At 42.9% G+C, this 23,262-nt stretch overlaps 1 protein-coding gene across 3 annotated transcripts in view; it reads left to right on the top strand.

The window, feature by feature from the left end:
* Positions 1 to 14,572, top strand: part of LOC112252557 (thromboxane-A synthase) — a 106,970-nt gene extending 92,398 nt beyond the window's left edge. For 2 of the 3 annotated variants that reach the window (XM_042323259.1, XM_042323258.1), the window contains exons 11-14: positions 12,023 to 12,101; positions 12,640 to 12,778; positions 13,066 to 13,374; positions 13,708 to 14,572. The gene's annotated coding sequence lies outside the window, so the exon portion shown is untranslated. The remainder of the gene's footprint in view (positions 1 to 12,022; positions 12,102 to 12,639; positions 12,779 to 13,065; positions 13,375 to 13,707) is intronic. The other variant, XM_042323260.1, reaches the window with a different exon arrangement.
* Positions 14,573 to 23,262: the final 8,690 nt, after the last annotated feature.

The following is a 23,262-nucleotide window of genomic DNA, read 5'->3' as shown; positions in this document are numbered from 1 at the left end:
AATAGACAGTAGTATAAGCATAATAGACAGTAGTATAAGCATAATAGACAGTAGTATAAGCATAATAGACAGTAGTATAAGCATAATAGACAGTAGTATAAGCATAATAGACAGTAGTATAAGCATAATAGACAGTAGTATAAGCATAATAGACAGTAGTATAAGCATAATAGACAGTAGTATAAGCATAATAGACAGTAGTATAAGCATAATAGACAGTAGTATAAGCATAATAGACAGTAGTATAAGCATAATAGACAGTAGTATAAGCATAATAGACAGTAGTATAAGCATAATAGACAGTAGTATAAGCATAATAGACAGTAGTATAAGCATAATAGACAGTAGTATAAGCATAATAGACAGTAGTATAAGCATAATAGACAGTAGTATAAGCATAATAGACAGTAGTATAAGCATAATAGACAGTAGTATAAGCATAATAGACAGTAGTATAAGCATAATAGACAGTAGTATAAGCATAATAGACAGTAGTATAAGCATAATAGACAGTAGTATAAGCATAATAGTATAAGCATAATAGACAGTAGTATAAGCATAATAGACAGTAGTATAAGCATAATAGACAGTAGTATAAGCATAATAGACAGTAGTATAAGCATAATAGACAGTAGTATAAGCATAATAAGCATAATAGACAGTAGTATAAGCATAATAGACAGTAGTATAAGCATAACAGTAGTATAAGCATGGTAGACAGTATAAGCATAATAGACAGTAGTATAAGCATAATAGACAGTAGTATAAGCATAATAGACAGTAGTATAAGCATAATAGACAGTAGTATAAGCATAATAGACAGTAGTATAAGCATAATAGACAGTAGTATAAGCATAATAGACAGTAGTATAAGCATAATAGACAGTAGTATAAGCATAATAGACAGTATATAAGCATAACAGTAGTATAAGCATGATAGACAGTAGTATAAGCATGATAGACAGTAGTATAAGCATGATAGACAGTAGTATAAGCATAATAGACAGTAGTATAAGCATAATAGACAGTAGTATAAGCATAATAGACAGTAGTATAAGCATAATAGACAGTAGTATAAGCATAATAGACAGTAGTATAAGCATAATAGACAGTAGTATAAGCATAATAGACAGTAGTATAAGCATAATAGACAGTAGTATAAGCATAATAGACAGTAGTATAAGCATAATAGACAGTAGTATAAGCATAATAGACAGTAGTATAAGCATAATAGACAGTAGTATAAGCATAATAGACAGTAGTATAAGCATAATAGACAGTATAAGCATAGTATAAGCATAATAGACAGTAGTATAAGCATAATAGACAGTAGTATAAGCATGGTAGACAGTAGTATAAGCATAATAGACAGTAGTATAAGCATAATAGACAGTAGTATAAGCATAATAGACAGTAGTATAAGCATAATAGACAGTAGTATAAGCATAATAGACAGTAGTATAAGCATAATAGACAGTAGTATAAGCATAATAGACAGTAGTATAAGCATAATAGACAGTAGTATAAGCATAATAGACAGTAGTATAAGCATAATAGACAGTAGTATAAGCATAATAGACAGTAGTATAAGCATAATAGACAGTAGTATAAGCATAATAGACAGTAGTATAAGCATAATAGACAGTAGTATAAGCATAATAGACAGTAGTATAAGCATAATAGACAGTAGTATAAGCATAATAGACAGTAGTATAAGCATAATAGACAGTAGTATAAGCATAATAGACAGTAGTATAAGCATAATAGACAGTAGTATAAGCATAATAGACAGTAGTATAAGCATAATAGACAGTAGTATAAGCATGATAGACAGTAGTATAAGCATAATAGTATATAAGCATAATAGACAGTAGTATAAGCATAATAGACAGTAGTATAAGCATAATAGACAGTAGTATAAGCATAATAGACAGTAGTATAAGCATAATAGACAGTAGTATAAGCATAATAGACAGTAGTATAAGCATAATAGACAGTAATAAGCAGTAGTATAAGCATAATAGACAGTAGTATAAGCATAATAGACAGTAGTATAAGCATAATAGACAGTAGTATAAGCATAATAGACAGTAGTATAAGCATAATAGACAGTAGTATAAGCATAATAGACAGTAGTATAAGCATAATAGACAGTAGTATAAGCATAATAGACAGTAGTATAAGCATAATAGACAGTAGTATAAGCATAGACAGTAGTATAAGCATAATAGACAGTAGTATAAGCATAATAGACAGTAGTATAAGCATAATAGACAGTAGTATAAGCATAATAGACAGTAGTATAAGCATAATAGACAGTAGTATAAGCATAATAGACAGTAGTATAAGCATAATAGACAGTAGTATAAGCATGATAGACAGTAGTATAAGCATAATAGACAGTAGTATAAGCATAATAGACAGTAGTATAAGCATAATAGACAGTAGTATAAGCATAATAGACAGTAGTATAAGCATAATAGACAGTAGTATAAGCATAATAGACAGTAGTATAAGCATAATAGACAGTAGTATAAGCATAATATACAGTAGTATAAGCATAATAGACAGTAGTATAAGCATAATAGACAGTAGTATAAGCATAATAGACAGTAGTATAAGCATGATAGACAGTAGTATAAGCATAATAAACAGTAGTATAAGCATAATAGACAGTAGTATAAGCATAATAGACAGTAGTATAAGCATAATAGACAGTGGACACCTCTGAAATCCAACCTCTCCTTTGTAATAGCCTGCTACTGTATTATTGCTATGAGTGTGGTGTGGCCTGTAACCTGCCATTACAACCTCTATCTATTTCATCTATCCTTCTCCCTCCATGTATAGAGTGGACCCAGGGGCCGTTCTGATGAATCCAGTCCAACATTGGGCTGCTCTGTGGTTATTGACTCCATCAGAGGCAGAGAGGGGAGGTTGAGTGGTGCTGGGTGATGAGTGAAATAGACCCATTAGAGAAGCTGGGAGTTCACAGCCCCATAATAGGGATGGTCAGAGGAGGGGAGCGTTATCATAGCAATAGAATTACTAGAAAGGGGATTTGTGTCTCTGTGTTCTGTGATGGGTGGACCAGCGGACATGTTGGGTGTACCCCTGAGTGTTCCAGGCAAATTGCTGTGGTCTGAAGGGCTTGGTTTGTTCTAGTCAATTCTATTTCTTTGGTGTTAACATAGCTTTGAGTTGAGATGGATTGGTTAGCAATGAATGTCTCTCTCTCTCTCTCTCTCTCTCTCTCTCTCTCCAGGTGATAAGTATCCAATCAATTTCCTTCCAACACTTTCAGCAATTAGTCAAACTAATTAACAATTTGGCCAGTTCCACGACTACCCCAAGTAAAATTGAAAAATGGGCTGAAGTGTTTTGTTTCTCATTTCACCGTCTCATGCTGTCATTGTGGCCCTTTGTAGCCCAGTTGGTAGAGCATGGTGCTTGTAACGTCAGGGTAGTAGGTTCAATTCCAGGGACCACCCGTACGTAAATATCTATGCACGCGTGACTGTAATTCGCTTTGGATGAAAACACCTGCAGAATGGCATTTATTATTGTTCTTTTACTGTGAAATCAAATCACATATTTCACATCATTATTGGTATTTAGATTGATGGAGAAGATTAGGATTAACCAGTTGTGATATATTAGTTCTGTTAAATCACACAGAGAGATTCTCTGTGGTTTGCTTTGTGTTTGCAGAGAGCACAGACATGCTCTCTCTCCGATATCCTTCTCTCTCCCTTATCTGAACCCCCCCAAAAGTAAATGTCCTCTCACTGTCAACTGCGATTATTTTCAGCAAATTTAACATGTGTAAATATTTGCATGAACATAACAAGATTCAACAACTGAGACATAAACTGAACAAGTTCCACAAAAGTAACAGACATTGTCTAGTGTGGCCACCAGCTGCATTAAGTACTGCAGGGCATCTCCTCCTCATGGACTGCACCAGATTTGCCAGTTCTTGCTGTGAGATGTTACCCCACTCTTCCACCAAGGCACCTGCAAATTCCCGGACATTTCTGGGGGGGAATTGCCCTAGCCCCCACCCTCCGATCCAACAGGTCGCAGACGTGCTCAATGGGATTGAGATCCGGGCTCTTCGCTGTCCGTGGCAGAACACTGACATTCCTGTCTTGCAGGAAATCACGCACAGAACAAGCAGTATGGCTGGTAGCGTTGTCATGCTGGAGGGTCATGTCAGGATGAGCCTGCAGGAAGGGTACCACATGAGGGAGGAGGATGTCTTCCCTGTAACGCACAGCGTTGATATTGCCTGCAATAACAACAAGCTCAGTCCGATGATGCTGTAACACACCGCCCCAGACCATGATAGACCCTCCACCTCCAAATCGATCCTGCTCCAGAATACAGGCCTCGGTGTAACGAAATCTGACCATCACCCCTGGTGAGACAAAACTGCGACTCGTCAGTGAAGAGCACTTTTTGTCCTGTCTGGTCCAGTGATGGTGGGTTTGTGCCCATAGGCGACGTTGTTGCTGGTGATGTCTGGTGAGGACCTTTATTGCCCTGGCCACATCTGCAGTCCTCATGCCTCCTTGCAGCATGCCTAAGGCACATTCACGCATATGAGCAGTGACCCTGGGCATCTTTCTTTTGGTGTTTTTCAGAGTCAGTAGAAAAACCTCTTTAGTGTCCTAAGTTTTCATAACTGTGACCTTAATTGCCCAACGTCTGTAAGCTTTTAGTGTCTTAACGACCTTCCACAGGTGCATGTTCATTAATTGTTTTTGGTTCATTGAACAAGCATGGGAAACAGTGTTTAAAACCATTACAATGAAGATCTGTGAAGTTATTTGGATTATCTTTGAAAGACAGGGTCCTGAAAAAGGGACGTTTCTTTTTTGATGAGTTTATCTCTCTCTCCCATAGCTCTCCCTCTCTCCCCTATCTTTCTCTCTCCCCTATCTTTCTCTCTCCTATTTCTCTCTCTCTCTCCTATTTCTTTCTCTCTCTCCTATATCTCTCTCTCCCGTCTCTCTCTCTCCCCTATCTATTTCCCTCTCCTGTCTCTCCCTCTCCCCTCTCTATTCTCTCTCTCTCCTATATCTCTTTCTCCCCTATCTATCCCTCTCTTCTCTCTCTCTCGCTCTCTCTCTCTCTCTCTCTTTCTCTTTCTCTCTCTCTCCTATCTCTCCCCTATCTATTTATCTCTCTCTCTCCCCTATCTAATTATCTCTACCCCCTATCTCCCCCTCTCTTCTCTCTCTCTCTCCTGTATCTCTTTCTCCCCTATCTATCCCTCTCTCCTCTATCTCTCTCTCTCTCCTATATCTCTTTCTCCCCTATCTATCCCTCTCTTTCTCTCTTTCTTTCTTTCTCTCTCTCTCCTCTCTCCCCTATCTATTTCTCTCTCTCTCTCTCCCCTATCTAATTATCTCTCCCCCTATCTAATTATCTCTCCCCCTCTATCTCCCCTCTCTCTCTCTCTCTCTCTCTCTCTCTTTCTCCCCTCTATCCCTCCTCCTCTCTCTCCTATATCTCTTTCTCCCCTATCTATCCCTCTCTCCTCTCTCTCCTATATCTCTTTCTCCCCTATCTATCCCTCTCTTCTCTCTCTCTCCTATCTCTCTCCCCTATCTCTTTCTCTCGCTCTCCCCTATCTAATTCTCTCTCTCCCCTATCGATTTCTCTCTCATATCTCTCTCTCTCCTCTATCTCTCTCTCTCTCTCCTATCTATTTCTCTCTCCTATCTCTCCTCTTTCTCTCTCCCCTATCTCTCTCTCTCCTATCTCTCTAATATCTCTCTCCTATATCTCTTTCTCCCCTATCTATCTATCTATCTATCCCTCTCTCCTCTCTCTCTCTCCTATATCTCTTTCTCCCCTATATCTCTTTCTCCCCTATCTATCCCTCTCTTCTCTCTCTCTCTCCTATCTCTCTCTCTCCCCTATCTAATTCTCTCTCTCCCCTATCTATTTCTCTCTCCCTCCTATCTCTCTCCCCTATCTATTTCTCTCTCTCTCCCCTATCTAATTCTCTCTCTCTGTTTCTCTCTCTGTTTCTCTCTCCTATCTCTCTCTCTCCTTGCTCTCTCTCCTATCTCTCTCTCATATCTCTCTCTCTCTCTTTCCTCTTTCTCTCTCTTTGTTCCTTGCTATTAGAAGACAATGCAAACCGACAGTCATTGCATTTGTGTATTAACAATCCCCCAAAGCCACATATCTTGTTTGAACATATACGCCTCTATCACTATCAATAACCATAAGTAACTGTTGCCGTGGCAACTCCGCCTGCAGGATACAGCGGAGATAAGGGGGCCGCGGTGCGATCACTTCGATGAGGCTGTGTGTGTTTGTGTCTGTGTGTGTGCGTGTCCAACGCACCTATGTCTCAGAGCCTCCCCAGGCCCTGGCCTTCAAATGGGGGCAATAGAATGTAAATAAACCGGAAAGACTGGGCGGCAGGGCCAGACACAGAGGCTGCGTCTCAAACAGCACCCTATTCCATAAAGTGCACTACTACTGGTTAAAAGTAGGCACTATATGGGGAATATGATGCCATTTGGGGCACAACCACACTGTGTGGTAGTAGGCCACAGGACATGAAAGCTAGAGCCACTGAGGCAAACTAGGCATGAAAGGGAGGGTTACAGCTCCCATATTCAACACAGTAATGACTTGTTTTTCTCCTCCAAATAGGCCCCTGTAATGAAGAGGGGAGAGAAATAGAAGTAACCACACAGGCACTTTGAAGGCCGACTACTTTGGAGTCTCACTTTCCGGCTGTGCAGAAATGAATGTCATTTTGCAGCAGAGAAGAGGTGAATATTAGACTCTGAGTGGCTTTGAAATGTGTCTGGTGAAGTAACAGTAAACGGCTCCTCTGTGTTTTCAGGGTGATTCCTTTGATGCTTTGAACATAGCGGGACTTTTACGTCTTCAATGAATTTAGGATTTCAGTGAAATGCAGTAAATGTGATACTTCCTCGTGTACCTTCTGCTTGTTCTGTGTTTAAAGTGCTTTACCTGAAATAGTCAGATGTTGAAGGCTAGTCTTGGGGGACTGCCTCCTCAACAGGCCATCATGACTTCATCCGTGTTTTGGTGGATGTTGTAGTACCTGTGTGAGTGTCAGAGACGCCTGTCGAGGGACACTGTTCAACTGGCTTCTGTTACATAAACGGGTGGATCTCAAGACCTGCGGACCTCAGAGGAGGCTACCCCTCTTTAGACAGACATGCCAAATGGAGATTTTATACCCAGCATACCAGTCAAATCTCTCTTTCCTTTGGGCTGCATTAGTTTGACGTCTTTTACACTAGAACCAATGATTTAAAGGGATTTACCAGGATTTGACACCCCCTGTATGGTGCCAAGAACCACTTTTTTCACCTACATTTGAACCAATGGTTTTGTGCAAATGTGTGCCTTGACAGAAGGCTACCTTTAGCTAGTCGTACGCTCGATGGTTGGACAGGTCTCCTGCTGCCGAGGTGTGGGAGGTCGACCTGTCAGTAACAGCAGATGATAGGAGATCAAACAGCAGGTTTTATGGAACAGCTCAGACTCCTATCATGACCGTGCCCCCCCCTGCTGCTGCTCTGCCCTTTAAAACACTGATCCGTGTCTTTTAGGAAGAGCTGGTCCTCTGATGGGGTCTGGAAGGGCCTCGGAGAGCCTCAAAAGAAGGTCTGGAAGGTTTTGAAGTGAGCTCAGGTTGACTGGAGACTGGAAAGGGTCTCAAAGTGCATTCTTGCTGGACGTTATCATTGTTATCATTCAATGTACCACATGCAGTCAAGCAGACATCAAACCAACTCAGGTGCTTAAGGGGGTCTTAGGAGGAGGTTTGGGGGTGCTCAGAACACACTCCAATGCCCCTGTGCCCTCTGGACGTCCCCGGGACAGGCAACAGACAGAGCAGGGTTCCTCTCCTCGACACCCAGTCCCTCCATCCATTAGCCGCTTAGTGCCGCTCCAGCTCCCTCTGTCATTCCTGTCTGGCTTCATGTTGTGCTGTGTTTGGGGGGGGGGCTATGATTCCACACAGGGCCTAGCACACCACGCTTATCAGACCGGAAATATTCTGTATTTATTCTGCCTGGGAGTCAGTGTGAACGGAGCGCAACCCTGGCTCCAGATGCCTCCTCCCCTGTGTCTGTCTGTCATTGTCTGTTGTCTCTCAATCCATCTGTCCCCATTCCACTCTCACTCTCTCTCCTCCTTCCCTCCCTCTACCCCCTCTTTCTTTTTCTCTCACTCCCTACCCCTCTCTTTCACTCTCTCTCTCTCTCTCTGTCTCCCTCCCATCTCTCTCTCTGTATCATGTTGTGAAGTGTGTTTTGTCCTATATATGTTTATTTTTAATCCCAGGTCCCCTGTCCCCGCAGGAGGAGGCCTTTTCCCTTTTGGTAGGCCGTCATTTGAATAAGAATTTGTTCTTAACTGACTTGTCTAGTTAGTTAAAGGTTAAATAAATAAATAAAACATCTCCCTCTCTCTTTATCTCTCTCTTTCCCTCTCTGTCTGTCTGTGATCCCTGTTAGGAGAAAGGTCAGGTTGGTCAGATCAGTCAACCCTGACCCTTTTGTTAAAGAACACAGCTCATCAGCAGCTTTCCTGTGTCTGATACCTGGGTCATATTCATTAGGCACCAAATGGGAGAAACAGGGAGAAAACATGAACTTGACCAATAACAAATTCTTGTTTTCATTGCCCTCATTGCAAGGGAGTATGTTTTCCCGACGTTTCTGTGTGCTGTTGGAACAAGCAATGGGCTGAATTTGTTGGCTAAAGAGCTGAGACATGATATCTGACGCACCTCCCACCACTATGCTCTGTGTCAGGCCCCGTGGTGCAGAACCAGGATGTCTGATACATCTCCTACCACTATGCTCTGTGTCAGGCCCCGTGGTGCAGAACCAGGATGTCTGATACATCTCTTACCACTATGCTCTGTTTCAGGCCCCGTGGTGCAGAACCAGGATGTCTGATACATCTCCTACCACTATGCTCTGTGTCAGGCCCCGTGGTGCAGAACCAGGATGTCTGATACATCTCCTACCACTATGCTCTGTGTCAGGCCCTCATGGTGCAGAACCAGGATGTCTGATACATCTCCTACCACTATGCTCTGTGTCAGGCCCCGTGGTGCAGAACCAGGATGTCTGATACATCTCCTACCACTATGCTCTGTGTCAGGCCCCGTGGTGCAGAACCAGGATGTCTGATGCATCTCCTACCACTATGCTCTGTGTCAGGCCCCGTGGTGCAGAACCAGGATGTCTGATACATCTCCTACCACTATGCTCTGTGTCAGGCCCCGTGGTGCAGAACCAGGATGTCTGATACATCTCCTACCACTATGCTCTGTGTCAGGCCCCGTGGTGCAGAACCAGGATGTCTGATACATCTCCCACCACTATGCTCTGTGTCAGACCCCGTGGTGCAGAACCAGGATGTCTGATACATCTCCTACCACTATGCTCTGTGTCAGGCCCCGTGGTGCAGAACCAGGATGTCTGATGCATCTCCTACCACTATGCTCTGTGTCAGGCCCCGTGGTGCAGAACCAGGATGTCCACAAAACAAACACACTGGGGCTAATGTGTTCCCGATCAACTTGTTGAGTTAGCTTTGTTAATCCGGCCCGCAGGATTCGGATAAGTTATTGTCATTGAATCTGCATAATTAGAAAACCACAAACGCTCCCCCTCCCTCTCCCCTGGCCTTGCAGTACACCAAGCATTAAAGACACGCTCTGGAACTTTGGCGACTACTAAACTACATATACAAAAGTATGTGGACACCTCTTCAAATTAGTGGATTCAGCTATTTCAGCCACACCTGTTGCTGACAGGTGTATAAAATCGAGCACACAGCCATGCAATCCCCATAGACAAACATTGTCAGTAGAATGGCCTTACTGAAGAGCTCAGTGACTTTGAACGTGGCACCGTCATAGGATGTCACCTTTCCAACAACTCAGTTCGTCAAATGTCTGCCCTGCTAGAACTGCCCCGGTCAACTGTAAGTGCTGTTATTGTGAAGTGGAAACATCTAGGAGCAACAACGGCTCAGCTGCGAAGTGGTAGGCCACACAAGCTCACAGAACGGGACCGCCGAGTGCTGAAGCGCGTAGTTCGTTAAAAGCTTCTGTCCTCAGTTGCAACACTTACAACCGAGTTCCAAACTGCCTCCGTCAGTACATGAACTGTTCGTTGGGATCTTCATGAAATGGGTTTCTATGGCCGACCAGCCTCACAACAGCCTAAGATCACCATGCTCAATGCCAAGCGTTGGTTGGAGTGGTGGAAAGCTCGTCGCCATTGGACTGGAGCAGTGGAAATATGTTCTCTAGAGTGATGAATCACGCTTCACCATCTGGCAGTCCGACAGACAAATCTGGGTTTGGCGGTTGCCAAAAGAACGCTACCTGCCTCAGTGTAAAGTGCCAATTGTAAAGTTTGGTGGAGGAGGAATAATGGTCTGGGGCTGTTTTTCATGGTTCAGGCTAGGCCCCGTAGTTCCAGTGAAGGGAAATCTTAACGCTACAGCTTACAATTACATTCTAGGTGATTCTGTGCTTTCAACTTTGTGGCAACAGTTTGAGGAAGGCCCTTTCCTGTTTTAACATGGCAATCCCCCGTGCACAAAGCGAGGTCCATATAGGAATGGTCTGTCGAGATCGGTGTGGAAGAGCTTGATTGGCCTGAACAGAGCCCTGACCTTAACCAAATCGAACACCTTTGGGGTGAATTGGAATGCCAACTATGAGCCAGGCCTAATCACCCAACATCAGTCCCCGCAGAAATGTTTCAATATCTAGTGGAAAGCCTTCCCAGAAGAGTGGAGGACAAACTCCATTTTAATGCCCATGATTTTGGAATGAGATGTCTGACGAGCAGGTGTTCACATACTTTTGGTCATGTAGTGTAAAGTATTTGTTAAACCTCCCACTTTGGGCTAGACGTGTCAATGTGTAGTTCATACATGTATAATCTGTGAGCAGAATTACTGTCTTACCTCAATTAGCCACGAAATCCCTAGTTTGAAAGCATCTGTTTTTCTCAAAGTTGTGCTGTGCCATTTCCCCTACATTTCCCTCCATGTGGGCCAGCCCGCTAGCAATTTGATTTCAACCAATGAGCTTCAGCTCCCCGTCATTTGAGTGACAGCTAGCCAGATGCACCCACAGCAGAGCGAGAGAGAGTAATGATGTGTAGCACATATTGTGACGCAGTTTTTTTAAGGGACCACTTCTGGTTCGTGCGTTACTTTCAGAACTACTGGCCAAAAAGTATACAAATGACCAGAGAATCTCTTGAATAATCATTAGCTACACCCAACACTGCAGGCAGAGAGGGCACTGCAAGGCAGACCTCGCTAAAACTCACTGTCTTTCTGTTCTGAAGGTCTTTTTCTCTATATGTCTCTCTCTCTCTCTTTCCCTCCCTCTCTCGTGGTAAGATGCCCATCTTACACAACAGGTCTGGCTGCTGCTGGGCTTTATCAGTGGAGCAGAGAGTTGCGTTAACTCTTAGTGCTCATTAGGGACATGTCATTCCCCTTGGGATCTGTGTGGCACCCAATGAGAAGTGACCGCAAGGCTAGACAATGGAGCCGTCTTCACTGGCCCACACACACACACACACACACATTGTTTTAGGGACAGAGGGTCGTTCAGCTGCACTACACATAGTCCGTGTTTAACAGTGCTAGACAGGTTTAATGTCCACTCAGTCACTCTCATCATTCATACAAACATGCTCTAGTTTCTGATGTAGTTCTTCTTTGTGATTTGTTTGGTGCAGCCTATGCCAAACTCTTCTATTCTTAGCCATGCTCTCCAAATAACCTCATAGCCGTAACCTGAATAACGTGATGTTTTGCTGCTCTCTGCTGGCACTAGTTTAAATTGCACTTAGCTCCTTTTCTTCCTTGGATTTGCTTGCTTTCAGTAGGGATGTTATAGGGATTGTTTGGTACCAAAGTAAATACAATGTAACTTACATAAATGCTTTTATCTTGTACGATTCACCAGATTATACCAATGTGCAGGATCTGAAATATCTAGACATGGTCATATCCGAGGCTCTGCGTCTCTATCCTCCTGGTTTCAGGTAAGTCTTCTCTCCGTGCAGTATGATAGTATGAAACATAGTGATACTATTGACATGATGTATGTTTAGAATGATTCCCAATCCCGACATAGCTTATAATAATATTTCTCCTGCTGGACATTGTGTTTTAGTTACACTGTTTATACACACCGCATATTTGTATTTGTAAACTGGACTCTTGAAATAGCTCTCTGTAGTATAGCTGCTGCTGTACATATCATTCTTAGTTTAGCCTGTGTAAATCCCCCTGGTGTACAATGTGCACGGATTGCATTTTGATACCAATTGGATTCGTCCCACCGTTCTTGATTTCTTTCTTTTTTTTGTATATTTAACTTCTTAAAATTGTAGCTGTTTGACATTTGCATTGTTAGGAGCTATTAACATAACCTTTCCCTGCACCACTATAACACCTGCTAAACTATGGATGCGACCAATAAACGTCTCTTATGTACTGTACATGGCCATGTCCCCCATGTTTCCACAGTTCACCATTTCTTATCCGCATTGTTGAAACTGAGCAGCCATTTTGATTCAGGTTTACCCGGTGACGTAGACGAGGACTGCATGGTCAATGGACAGTTCCTACCGAAGGGAGCCACTCTGGAGATCCCTGCAGGCTATCTGCATTATGATCCAGAGAACTGGCCCGAACCAGAGAAGTTCATCCCTGACAGGTAGGAGACAGTCAGTCTATTCTTGTTCCATTCCTATGGGTCTAGTATAAAGATACCATAGACAAGTCTCAGCACAGTTACATCGTTACACAGCACAGCTACACTCAGTCATTGCCTCACGTTATGTCCCATTGTGGGTGTTCTGTACAACGGGGAGGGCTTTTACATTGACACAAGTGATAATACAATGTTACATTACAGAATGCACGTTCAAGTGTATTTGACTAGCACTCTATCAGAGTTTACTCCAGACTGACCACTAAAGGCCTCTACTCTCTCCCATGCAGATTCACAGCGGAGGCCAAGGCCAGCAGACACCCTTTTGTGTACCTGACGTTTGGGGCGGGGCCCCGAAGCTGTGTGGGCATGAGGCTGGCCCAGCTGGAGATCAAGATGGCCCTGGTGCACGTCTTCAGGAAGTTCAACATCGTGGCCAGCACAGACACTAAGGTGGGTTCGACCTGCGATGGCCCTGGTGCACGTCTTCAGGAAGTTCAACATCGTGGCCAGCACAGACACTAAGGTGGGTTCGACCTGCGATGGCCCTGGTGCACGTCTTCAGGAAGTTCAACATCGTGGCCAGCACAGACACTAAGGTGGGTTCGACCTGCGATGGCCCTTCTTTTGACACTTATCTCAACCTATGTGTTTAAAGGTCATTTAGTTGATTTCGTTAAAATATTGAAATACAGAGTCTAAGATTCCAACAAACTGTACTTCACTTGACGCTTAAAGGTAATTTACGCTTGAGCAGACATCCGAGACGTTTAGCGCAGGTGCCATCTTTGAGAATGTAAAAGTCAAGTGCAGTGCAACGTTGATGCAGTTTGTTTGTTTGAGTCCCCGTTTGAGTCACATGGAGACGGCTCGGTCTATGCTGTGACCTTGCTCTCTCTAACCTCTGCCCTATATTGCTCTTTATGTTCCAGGTTCCTCTGGTTGAAGTCTCACACCACGCTCGGTCCTAAGAATGGCATCTATGTCAAAATCACTAAAAGAGAGACAGAGAGAGAACCAGTGACTCCCCCTGCACAAAAAGAATAGAAGCTCTGTTCTCCTTTATCGGCTCTTATGAAACTGATACATCATCCATCCAATGACTGCTTATGTGAAGTAGCGCTAACCTAGCCTGGTCCCAGATCTCTTTTTGCTGTTTTGCTAACTTCTATGGTCATTCTCACCGGTTTGGTGCTATCCCTTTAGATACTAGGACTGGGCTAGCATTAACCTCTTCTTTAACTAGAAAATCTCAATGCACGTGCCTATCCCTGAGGGAAGTTGACAGAGGAGCAGCAGCATTACTATGGTAAATGACCATTAGCACATGAAAAGTGAGGTTGGGCCAGGGGCGGCTCACCTTTTTAATCAGGCAGTGTGCTGGACAGAGGTCAACACCTCATCAAGGCCCCCGAGGCCCCTGCCAATGGCACATCGATCGCCACGGTGATTCTGCAGGACTAGCGAGAGAGAGAAAGAAGCAGGCTGGGGGAAATCACATTGCTCATGTCTCCGCCCTAACAATGGGAGTTTCGTTGTCCCGAAGGCGGGAAGGCAGACGACAAGCATAAGTCCAAAATAAGCCCATAGAAACTGGCTTATTTTGGCGAGAGTGAAACCTCTCGCTTCGCCTCTTCCTCTCTGGTTGGGGGGAGAGGTGCATGGAAAAGACTATGGAAAAGGCTGTTCTGATTACAATAGAACAACAACACACTTTGACCTCTGTATGAATTCATATTGGAGTATTGATGTTAACATGCCCGTGAACTATTAAATCATCACTGTATGTCTAATAAATCACTGTATGTGTTTTCTACCATTTTGCCATCGAAATGCTGTCTGATCATTTGGGCGGTTTGATACTATTGTAAATATATTTACATACTCAGCCCTGATTGGCGGATAGGATCGTCTACTCTAGAGTCTACCTTGCTTACCCCTTCAAAGTAGGACACATAAGTAAATAAAAGATTAATGGTCATTGGTCAGAATAATCAGATAAGATTGTGGCGTCATGCTGTGGTCCAAAAACAGCCCCATTTTCACAATTTCCGTGTTATTTCGACCCCATAGCGTGGAAATATCATTACAAGAACTGGAAAATCACATTGTTGACCGCACTGCCCCGTTAAAGGGATAGTTCATCCAAATGACAAAATAACATTTTGGATTTCCTGTAAGCAGTCTATGGACAAGGTAAGACTGCGGTCCATGCTTTGGTTTTGTTTACCTGGCCAGTCTCCCTTGCCCAAAGACTGTATACAGGATAAAGTAATGAGTGTTATTTTGGAATTTGGAGGAACGAACACTTTAAGGATTTGCAAAGTCTCCACCAACTGCTCTATGGCAAGCAAGCGAGTTTAATCTTCCTCACAATCATCCATCCAATCAATCATAATATTGTATTGTAACAGTTCAGGTATTGACTCAATGTTATGTCATGGTCCAAACACACCAAGATAGTCGTGAAGAGGGCACGACAACACCTTTTCCACCTAAGTAGACTGAAGAGATTTGTCATGGGTCCCCAGATCCTCAAAAAGTTCTACAGCTGCACCATCGAGAGCATCTCGACCGGTTGCATCACCGCCTGGTATGGCAACTGCTCAGCATCCGACCGTAAGGCACTACAGAGGGTACGGCCCAGTATATCACTGGGGTCAAGTTTCCTGTCATCAGAGGAAGGCCCAAAGAATTGTCAGACTCCAGTCACCCAAATCATAGACTGTTCTCTCTGCTACCGCACGGCAAGGGGTACTGGAACATCAAGTATAGGTCCAAAAGGCTCCTTAACAGCTTCTACCCCCAAGCTAGAAGACTGCTAAACAATTAATGAAATGGCTACCCGGTCTATTTACAATGACCCTCCCCCTACCGGTTTCCATGATGTTAATAACTGCACCTACCGGTTTCCATGTCAATATCTGCACCTACCGGTTTCCATGATGTTAATATCTGCACCTACCGGTTTCCATGTTAATATCTGCACCTACCGGTTTCCATGATGTTAATATCTGCACCTACCGGTTTCCATGATGTTAATATCTGCACCTACCGGTTTCCATGTCAATATCTGCACCTACCGGTTTTCATGTTAATATCTGCACCTACCGGTTTCCATGATGTTAATATCTGCACCTACCGGTTTCCATGATGTTAATATCTGCACCTACCGGTTTCCATGATGTTAATATCTGCACCTACCGGTTTCCATGATGTTAATATCTGCACCTACCGGTTTCCATGATGTTAATATCTACACCTACCGGTTTCCATGTTAATATCTGCACCTACCGGTTTCCATGATGTTAATATCTGCACCTACCGGTTTCCATGTTAATATCTGCACCTACCGGTTTCCATGATGTTAATATCTGCACCTACCGGTTTCCATGATGTTAATATCTGCACCTACCGGTTTCCATGTTAATATCTGCACCTACCGGTTTCCATGATGTTAATATCTGCACCTACCGGTTTCCATGATGTTAATATCTGCACCTACCGGTTTCCATGATGTTAATATCTGCACCTACCGGTTTCCATGATGTTAATATCTGCACCTACCGGTTTCCATGATGTTAATATCTGCACCTACCGGTTTCCATGATGTTAATATCTGCACCTACCGGTTTCCATGTTAATATCTGCACCTACCGGTTTCCATGATGTTAATATCTGCACCTACCGGTTTCCATGATGTTAATATCTGCACCTACCGGTTTCCATGATGTTAATATCTGCACCTACCGGTTTCCATGATGTTAATATCTGCACCTACCGGTTTCCATGATGTTAATATCTGCACCTACCGGTTTCCATGTTAATATCTGCACCTACCGGTTTCCATGATGTTAATATCTGCACCTACCGGTTTCCATGATGTTAATATCTACACCTACCGGTTTCCATGATGTTAATATCTGCACCTACCGGTTTCCATGATGTTAATATCTGCACCTACCGGTTTCCATGATGTTAATATCTGCACCTACCGGTTTCCATGTTAATATCTGCACCTACCGGTTTCCATGTTAATATCTACACCTACCGGTTTCCATGATGTTAATATCTGCACCTACCAGTTTCCATGATGTTAATATCTGCACCTACCGGTTTCCATGATGTTAATATCTGCACCTACCGGTTTCCATGTTAATACCTGCACCTACCGGTTTCCATGATGTTAATATCTGCACCTACCGGTTTCCATGATGTTAATATCTGCACCTACCGGTTTCCATGTTAATATCTGCACCTACCGGTTTCCATGATGTTAATATCTGCACCTACCGGTTTCCATGATGTTAATATCTGCACCTACCGGTTTCCATGATGTTAATAACTGCACCCACCGGTTTCCATGATGTTAATATCTGCACCTACCGGTTTCCATGATGTTAATATCTGCACCTACCGGTTTCCATGATGTTAATATCTGCACCTACCGGTTTCCATGATGTTAATATCTGCACCTACCGGTTTCCATGATGTTAATATCTGCACCTACCGGTTTCCATTATGTTAATATCTGCACCTACCGGTTTCCATGATGTTAATATCTGCACCTACCGGTTTCCATGTTAATACCTGCACCTACCGGTTTCCATGATGTTAATATCTGCACCTACCGGTTTCCATGATGTTAATATCTGCACCTACCGGTTTCCATGATGTTAATATCTGCACCTACCGATTTCCATGATGTTAATATCTGCACCTACCGGTTTCCATGTTAATATCTGCACCTACCGGTCTCCATGATGTTAATACCTGCACCTACCGGTTTCCATGATGTTAATATCTGCACCTACCGGTTTCCATGATGTTAATATCTGCACCTACCGGTTTCCATGATGTTAATATCTGCACCTACCGGTTTCCATGATGTTAATATCTGCACCTACCGGTTTCCATGATGTTAATATCTGCACCTACCGGTTTCCATGATGTTAATATCTGCACCTACCGGTTTCCATGATGTTAATATCTGCACCTACCGGTTTCCATGATGTTAATATCTGCACCTACCGGTTTCCATGATGTTAATATCTGCACCTACCGGTTTCCATGATGTTAATATCTGCACCTACCGGTTTCCATGTTAATATCTGCACCTACCGGTTTCCATGATGTTAATATCTGCACCTACCGGTTTCCATGTTAATATCTGCACCTACCGGTTTCCATGATGTTAATATCTGCACCTACCGGTTTCCATGATGTTAATATCTGCACCTACCGGTTTCCATGATGTTAATATCTGCACCTACCGGTTTCCATGTTAATATCTGCACCTACCGGTTTCCATGATGTTAATATCTGCACCTACCGGTTTCCATGATGTTAATATCTGCACCTACCGGTTTCCATGATGTTAATATCTGCACCTACCGGTTTCCATGATGTTAATATCTGCACCCTACCGGTTTCCATGATGTTAATATCTGCACCTACCGGTTTCCATGATGTTAATATCTGCACCTACCGGTTTCCATGATGTTAATATCTGCACCTACCGGTTTCCATGATGTTAATATCTGCACCTACCGGTTTCCATGTTAATATCTGCACCTACCGGTTTCCATGATGTTAATATCTGCACCTACCGGTTTCCATGATGTTAATATCTGCACCTACCGGTTTCCATGATGTTAATATCTGCACCTACCGGTTTTCATGATGTTAATATCTGCACCTACCGGTTTCCATGATGTTAATATCTGCACCTACCGGTTTCCATGATGTTAATATCTGCACCTACCGGTTTCCATGATGTTAATATCTACACCTACCGGTTTCCATGATGTTAATATCTGCACCTACCGGTTTCCATGATGTTAATATCTGCACCTACCGGTTTCCATGATGTTAATATCTGCACCTACCTACCGGTTTCCATGATGTTTATCTGCATGATTCCATGATATCTCTGCACCTACCGGTTTCCATGATGTTAATATCTGCACCTACCGGTTTCCATGATGTTAATATCTGCACCTACCCATGATTTAATATCTGCATGATGTTAATATCTGCACCTACCGGTTTCCATGATGTTAATATCTGCACCTACCGGTTTCCATGATGTTAATATCTGCACCTACCGGTTTCCATGATGTTAATATCTGCACCTACCGGTTTCCATGATGTTAATATCTGCACCTACCGGTTTCCATGATGTTAATATCTGCACCTACCGGTTTCCATGATGTTAATATCTGCACCTACCGGTTTCCATGTTAATATCTGCACCTACCGGTTTCCATGATGTTAATATCTGCACCTACCGGTTTCCATGATGTTAATATCTGCACCTACCGGTTTCCATGATGTTAATATCTGCACCTACCGGTTTCCATGATGTTAATATCTGCACCTACCGGTTTCCATGTTAATATCTGCACCTACCGGTTTCCATGATGTTAATGATGTTATCTGCACCTACCGGTTTCCATGATGTTAATATCTGCACCTACCGGTTTCCATGATGTTAATATCTGCACCTACCGGTTTCCATGATGTTAATATCTGCACCTACCGGTTTCCATGATGTTAATATCTGCACCTACCGGTTTCCATGATGTTAATATCTGCACCTACCGGTTTCCATGATGTTAATATCTGCACCTACCGGTTTCCATTAATATCTGCACCTACCGGTTTCCATGATGTAATATCTGCACCTACCGGTTTCCATGATGTTAATATCTGCACCTACCGGTTTCCATGATGTTAATATCTGCACCTACCGGTTTCCATGTTAATATCTGCACCTACCGGTTTCCATGATGTTAATATCTGCACCTACCGGTTTCCATGATGTTAATATCTGCACCTACCGGTTTCCATGATGTTAATATCTGCACCTACCGGTTTCCATGATGTTAATATCTGCACCTACCGGTTTCCATGATGTTAATATCTGCACCTACCGGTTTCCATGATGTTAATATCTGCACCTACCGGTTTCCATGATGTTAATATCTGCACCTACCGGTTTCCATGATGTTAATATCTGCACCTACCGGTTTCCATGATGTTAATATCTGCACCTACCGGTTTCCATGTTAATATCTGCACCTACCGGTTTCCATGATGTTAATATCTGCACCTACCGGTTTCCATGATGTTAATATCTGCACCTACCGTTATGTTAATATCTGCACCTACCGGTTTCCATGATGTTAATATCTGCACCTACCTTTCCATGATGTTAATATCTGCACCTACCGGTTTCCATGTTAATATCTGCACCTACCGGTTTCCATGATGTTAATATCTGCACCTACCGGTTTCCATGATGTTAATATCTGCACCTACCCGGTTCCATGATGTTAATATCTGCACCTACCGTTTTCCATGATGTTAATATCTGCACCTACCGGTTTCCATGATGTTAATATCTGCACCTACCGGTTTCCATGATGTTAATATCTGCACCTACCCTACCGGTTTCCATGATGTTAATATCTGCACCTACCGGTTTCCATGATGTTAATATCTGCACCTACCGGTTTCCATGATGTTAATATCTGCACCTACCGGTTTCCATGATGTTAATATCTGCACCTACCGGTTTCCATGATGTTAATATCTGCACCTACCGGTTTCCATGATGTTAATATCTGCACCTACCGGTTTCCATGATGTTAATATCTGCACCTACCGGTTTCCATGTTAATATCTGCACCTACCGGTTTCCATGATGTTAATATCTGCACCTACCGGTTTCCATGATGTTAATATCTACACCTACCGGTTTCCATGATGTTAATATCTGCACCTACCGGTTTCCATGATGTTAATATCTGCACCTACCGGTTTCCATGATGTTAATATCTGCACCTACCGGTTTCCATGTTAATATCTGCACCTACCGGTTTCCATGTTAATATCTACACCTACCGGTTTCCATGATGTTAATATCTGCACCTACCGGTTTCCATGATGTTAATATCTGCACCTACCGGTTTCCATGATGTTAATATCTGCACCTACCAGTTTCCATGATGTTAATATCTGCACCTACCGGTTTCCATGATGTTAATATCTGCACCTACCGGTTTCCATGTTAATACCTGCACCTACCGGTTTCCATGATGTTAATATCTGCACCTACCGGTTTCCATGATGTTAATATCTGCACCTACCGGTTTCCATGATGTTAATATCTGCACCTACCGGTTTCCATGATGTTAATATCTGCACCTACCGGTTTCCATGATGTTAATATCTGCACCTACCGGTTTCCATGATGTTAATATCTGCACCTACCGGTTTGATGTTAATATCTGCACCTACCGGTTTCCATGATGTTAATATCTGCACCTACCGGTTTCCATGATGTTAATATCTGCACCTACCGGTTTCCATGATGTTAATATCTGCACCTACCGGTTTCCATGATGTTAATATCTGCACCTACCGGTTTCCATGATGTTAATATCTGCACCTACCCGGTTTCCATGATGTTAATATCTGCACCTACCGGTTTCCATGATGTTAATATCTGCACCTACCGGTTTCCATGATGTTAATATCTGCACCTACCGGTTTCCATGATGTTAATATCTGCACCTACCGGTTTCCATGATTAATATCTGCACCTACCGGTTTCCATGATGTTAATATCTGCACCTACCGGTTTCCATGATGTTAATATCTGCACCTACCGGTTTCCATGATGTTAATATCTGCACCTACCGGTTTCCATGATGTTAATATCTGCACCTACCGGTTTCCATGATGTTAATATCTGCACCTACCGGTTTCCATGATGTTAATATCTGCACCTACCGGTTTCCATGATGTAATATCTGCACCTACCGGTTTCCATGATGTTAATATCTGCACCTACCGGTTTCCATGATGTTAATATCTGCACCTACCGGTTTCCATGATGTTAATATCTGCACCTACCGGTTTCCATGATGTTAATATCTGCACCTACCGGTTTCCATGATGTTAATATCTGCACCTACCTACCGGTTTCCATGATGTTAATATCTGCACCTACCGGTTTCCATGATGTTAATATCTGCACCTACCGGTTTCCATGATGTTAATATCTGCACCTACCGGTTTCCATGATGTTAATATCTGCACCTACCGGTTTCCATGATGTTAATATCTGCACCTACCGGTTTCCATGATGTTAATATCTGCACCTACCGGTTTCCATGATGTTAATATCTGCACCTACCGGTTTCCATGATGTTAATATCTGCACCTACCGATGTTAATATCTGCACCTACCGATGTTAATATCTGCACCTACCGTTTCCATGATGTTAATATCTGCACCTACCGGTTTCCATGATGTTAATATCTGCACCTACCGGTTTCCATGTTAATATCTGCACCTACCGGTTTCCATGATGTTAATATCTGCACCTACCGGTTTCCATGATGTTAATATCTGCACCTACCGGTTTCCATGTTAATATCTGCACTGCTACCGGTTTCCATGATGTTAATATCTGCACCTACCGGTTTCCATGATGTTATCTGCACCTACCGGTTTCCATGATGTTAATATCTGCACCTACCGGTTTCCATGATGTTAATATCTGCACCTACCGGTTTCCATGATGTTAATATCTGCACCTACCGGTTTCCATGATGTTAATATCTGCACCTACCGGTTTCCATGATGTTAATATCTGCACCTACCGGTTTCCATGATGTTAATATCTGCACCTACCGGTTTCCATGATGTTAATATCTGCACCTACCGGTTTCCATGATGTTAATATCTGCACCTACCGGTTTCCATGATGTTAATATCTGCACCTACCGGTTTCCATGTGTTAATATCTGCACCTACCGGTTTCCATGATGTTAATATCTGCACCTACCGGTTTCCATGATGTTAATATCTGCACTCTACCGGTTACCGGTTTCCATGATGTTAATATCTGCACCTACCGGTTTCCATGATGTTAATATCTGCACCTACCGGTTTCCATGATGTTATTATCTGCACCTACCGGTTTCCATGTTAATATCTACACCTACCGGTTTCCATGATGTTAATAACTGCACCCACCGGTTTCCATGATGTTAATATCTACACCTACCGGTTTCCATGATGTTAATATCTGCACCTACCAGTTTCCATGATGTTAATATCTGCACCTACCGGTTTCCATGATGTTAATATCTGCACCTACCGGTTTCCTGCATGTTAATATCTGCACCTACCGGTTTCCATGATGTTAATATCTGCACCTACCGGTTTCCATGTTAATATCTGCACCTACCGGTTTCCATGATGTTAATATCTGCACCTACCAGTTTCCATGATGTTAATATCTGCACCTACCGTTATCCATGATGTTAATATCTACACCTACCGGTTTCCATGATGTTAATATCTGCACCTACCGGTTTCCATGATGTTAATATCTGCACCTACCGGTTTCCATGATGTTAATATCTGCACCTACCGGTTTCCATGATGTTAATATCTGCACCTACCGGTT

The sequence above is a fragment of the Oncorhynchus tshawytscha genome, linkage group LG06, assembly GCF_018296145.1.
Source record: "Oncorhynchus tshawytscha isolate Ot180627B linkage group LG06, Otsh_v2.0, whole genome shotgun sequence".
Classification (NCBI taxonomy): Eukaryota; Metazoa; Chordata; class Actinopteri; order Salmoniformes; family Salmonidae; genus Oncorhynchus; species Oncorhynchus tshawytscha.
Note: the sequence above shows the minus strand (reverse complement) of the source record. Positions and strands in the feature narration are given on the sequence as shown.